The following is a 4,827-nucleotide window of genomic DNA, read 5'->3' on the forward strand; positions in this document are numbered from 1 at the left end:
TTCTGGTTTAAGATAAGAGGAGGCTGCTGGCGAATAATGTGGCAAACAACCCTAAAAAATATATAGAATATTTGTATATATATAACTTGAAAATATGTAATGAAAAGCAAAAGCATTCAACAAATCACAGTTCAGAGATTTGTTACGCCGAATCCAACCGAAACTTGGATGATTGAGCCAGGGATGCAGGGTGGTTGTGGGTGGTTTTGACGGGTTGATGGTTGAGCAACCCCTAGCGTTGTCCTCGTATTGTCGTTCTGTCGTATCTGCATACATTCCCAGCTGAAACGGAAAAATCTATTAAATCAACGTTGCTGCGGCAACCAATTGCGGGCAAACGAAACCACCGAAAACACACTCGTACAAAGTGGGGGGAATGGGTGGTGATGGTGATGGTGGTGGTTGAGTGGCTGAGTGGTTGAGTGTGCCACCCCCGTGCGCCTCGCATTGGTGTATCTAAGTAGCGCACAGATACAATTTACAGCTCGCATTTCGTATGCAAAAACCAGCCAACAAAAACTAGTGAAACTTTTTGTGCCGCTCCGCACGCCAACCGCAGGGTCGGGGGGTCATCCTTGTCGGATGGGGTGACTTGGTGGGATTGGGTTGATAGTCCCCCACCTGCACCCTCTCGTTCCCCACCCACCCTCCATCCGGGTGAGAGGGACAATCGTCAGATACATTTCCCTCGAATTTATCGCTGCTGTAACTTTCTGCCACTGCTGCTGCTGCCTGCCTGCCGGGCTGCTTTATCCTATTTTTCTTTTTTCCCCTAGCGCCGCTTTTTCTACTGTGTTTTCCGTCCTCGTCGAGTAGAAACTTTGGAAAACAGGAAATTGTCGCATAGAGACACCCCACATACGTTGCTACCCCCCGGATTTTCCTGCAGCCCATGCCATTGCCACATTGATGTGTCCAATGGCTTTGGGCCAACTCCGGGTTACGGACTCCCGGTCTCGAGTTCTTGTCAAGATGGCAACCGTAGATGGCTAGTGGCAAGGTCTAAGGCTCAGGGCCCAAAGACCAAACTGAAATAGTTTTCTTTTAAGACTCTTGATTTCCATAAAATAGTGGTTGAACTAAATCTAAGTAGAACCTCCTATGACTCATTCATACATCCATGTTTTTATACAATCCAAACTTATTTAATAAGCTATATAATATCTGTATGTAATACCCATAGGTCACTGCATCCTCTTTAGTCAACTTTCTAATTTACATTTTTTGCAAAGAAAATATTCTTGAGTCACGTAATAAATTTCCCTGTGACGCTTGCAGTTTTGGGTCATGTTCTACAGCTGCACCACCCATGTTGCACCATCCATTTACAAGGGTTTCAGGGTTGACACACCGCTCGAATGCCAATCCAAGGATGTAAATCAAGACGAGTCTGTGCGAATTGGCTCTTCACTTATTTTTCTCTGCTATATAAGGTGGCTCTTCTAAATAAGGGGTTACATTACTCATCTGCTGGCAATGACAGTGACAATACAACCCCATCGGTGTTTTATTCGCCTTCCGTTTTTTTTTATATCCCCCGCACACTCGATAAGGCTCTCCAAGGATTTGCCTAATGAGCATGCCATGTCCAGGCAGTTCCTACCTGTTCGTTGTCCTTTTTATATGACTTTCCACCCACTCTGGGCCATTTTCATCCACCTGCGATGGTAATTACCCACTGATGATGGCGACTCGTCACTGGCTTCGTCATTAGTTGGAATTGCCGGGACATGAAACCCGATGCAGACATCAAAAAGCTGGCCTCGGAACAAAACAAGTGTGTATATTATGGGGGAATAGTAGTACTGGGATCTATAGCCTCTGCCCTGCAGGTACATACAGCTCCATCTCGCGTGAGAACTGACAACTTGACTCGTACCTCTTAAATTCATGTAAATGGGGATCACTATTGATTTCGCAGTTTTTACGCTGTTTATAGATGTTTTCTATAAAACTGACTGGATATCAAAACAAGTAAGGTCTTTGAGTAAAAAGTAAGGAGCCATAAATTTCCATTGGTAGTTTACATAAGATCGAAATGATAAGGTATTTACATCATTGCGAATATTTATTAGCACTACGTTCGACCTTCAATTACAAGTTGTATAATACTAGACCGATAATGTGATGTATATATAGAAAAACGTTGTATTTTGCTACAGGGTAATATGTTTTCGTGTGGATATCTGACAATACAAAACCAGTAAACGTAGTGGGGATATAGGGGAAAAGTGAAAGAGGAGAAGCATCAGGGGAGCTCAACTATTCGTACAACCGCGAGAACATTTTTTCGGGGATTATTCATGGTCGCTGGTTCCGACTTCCCCAAAGACGTTTCCTTGTTTTACCCAAGGTGTGTCATTGACACTGGACGGTTGCACTCCCTTTCCTATACACTTGAGAAAATAATTTCTAAAGAAACTGGGTAAATACCATGTATATGTGTTAAATCTACTCAAGATCAAGATGAAACCAAACCAAAGAGTTTTGTATTTAATTTTGTGAAAATGCATTGCTAGCAGTAAAAGTCTACGTATCTTTTCTCAGTGTAGGACCTTGGGTGTGTCCTCTTTGGTGGTGAGCGGATGGAGCGGTTCAGCATCTGCGGCAGTTGCCAGCGGCCACTTGGTACTTACCACTCACCATTTACCACCAGGAACATTCGCTTGTTTTTGGCTATTGATTTTTTTTGTATTCTCTGGATGTTTCAGCCACGAGGCACGCGATCTGCTGGAGGTACGAAAGTATGTACACACGCATGTGGCGTCGTCTTGGTTGTCTGCCCACTCGAATGTGACGAAGCACCCCCTTTATCAGCGGACATATAACATACGAGGATGTTGGGAAAGCCCGAGTAACATTCGCAGATATAAGCCGTTTACGTTCCTTTAAAATATTTTTTTGAAACTATTTGATACTAGAAACTCAAGATTTGATGTGATTTTATTTTTAATAATACAATTTTATGACTTAATGGTGCCATAAATAAGACCCTTTAACAAACAGTCAAACCCATTTGATATTCCATACACTGCGCTGGTTCATTGCTCCGATCGATTCCGATTCCACCAATCCCAAGTCGACAAATCAAAGACAACAAGATGAAACCGAGAAACGAAAACTGAGAGGCAAAATCAATGCTAAGCTGGGCAGCCATCAAAGCTTACCACAGTGCGATCTTTACTCGAAGATACAGATACACGAATGAAAACAATGAGGGAATCCCAAAAAAACGAAAATCATTCGCTTGAGATGGGGGATCCAAAGAGGGAAGACCACCTCGCTGACAGAGATTAATGAAGCACTTATGGGTGAACGAGGCACACACAGCTGAGATATATACAGATATACTCTACCATACCATGCTACACTATTATATACATATGTACATGGGGAGCCCGACCGCAGACGAACTCGTATCTTTCAGATACTTTGTTTTTTTTTTGTTTTAGCTGTATCTGTGAATGTATCTGTGTCTCAACGGTGGCTGTGCGCAGATCACGACAATGGTGGTGATCTCGTCGAGCTGCTTGTTTATTTGCTGCCGTCGAGATTTCAACGCCTACATCTATAGATACTTCTGTGGCCGGAGAGCTATTTATAGACCTCACTCTCCTAGATCTCTCTCTCTGCATCACCATTTTTATTGAGAAATACAGAGAAAATGGTGTTTTATAAAAATCTTATGGCAGACCATTGGGTTGCAGGTTTGATTATTTTTATAAGCTTTGCATATACATACCTACATATGTTTGTGTTTTTAATACTGTCTCTGGCTTTGCAGAGTTTTCGGATGGAGTTACATAAATATCCGACAAGACAAAGAAAATCAATTTTGCAGAAGCAAGTGGCAGCACACATTTAAAGCCACTTGGCATTTTTCACACGCCACTCTGCTTTGGGTCCCCCTTTTTCGCCCACGCCCCTGTCTTGGTCCAGTCGACGATGCATGGGCCCAAAGTTTTATGGTCATCTCCCAAATGAAGGTAGAGGGCAGAAAAAAAGTAAGAAGAGCCGGAGCCACCGGGCGCATTAGCATTTTGGTATCCGCATCTGTATCCGTGACCATAGCCTTGTATCTGTATCTGTACCTATATCTGCCATACCACACACATGTGCCTGTCTTAGTTTGTTGAATTTTTCTGCGAAATTGTTGGCTGTCTGCTTCGCTTCCTACGATTTTATGAACCTCCTCTCCTCCGCTGCCCCCTGTTTCACACTCATCTCACGGTTTTGGCCATGGTCAGAACATGGGATCATCGCAAGGTTGGGTTCTGGCTAACTGCGAAGGTATAGCAGTTTTCGTGGATCACAAGCGGGTGTTTGTTTTGTCAAGAAGATTTATGGCAAATACAGGCACTAAAATATATTCACTCAAGTGATCAGAAAATGAAATTAGCTTAAGAAAATCGAAATATAGAGTCCTTAGGTGGGAAAAGAAGCTACAATTTCGTTCGGAAAGACTATAACCTATTATTTTGTCATAACTGACTAGCGCACTACTTACTTATTCGTAATCTTACTACCCTCAGCTTACATTTTAAAAAATGCAAATATAAAGTTTTCACTTTCCCAGATTCTTAGCTCCCCTTTTATAGGGTCTCTGCGATCCTCTGGCAATTACTCTCCACTCTCGACCATTGGGAATCAAGGTCTGCGTACTCGCTGCCCGCCTGATCATTAATGGTGCATTCAAAATGCACCAGGCACAGATACAGATACCTATCTGAATCTTCATCTCTCTCTATAGTGTAGATACATACATATATCTATGTGGATGTATTTTCTTGCTGCCATTTAAATTCGAGCCACAACGGAAGCGGAGCG

This window comes from Drosophila teissieri, chromosome X, assembly GCF_016746235.2.
Source record: "Drosophila teissieri strain GT53w chromosome X, Prin_Dtei_1.1, whole genome shotgun sequence".
Lineage (NCBI taxonomy): Eukaryota > Metazoa > Arthropoda > Insecta > Diptera > Drosophilidae > Drosophila > Drosophila teissieri.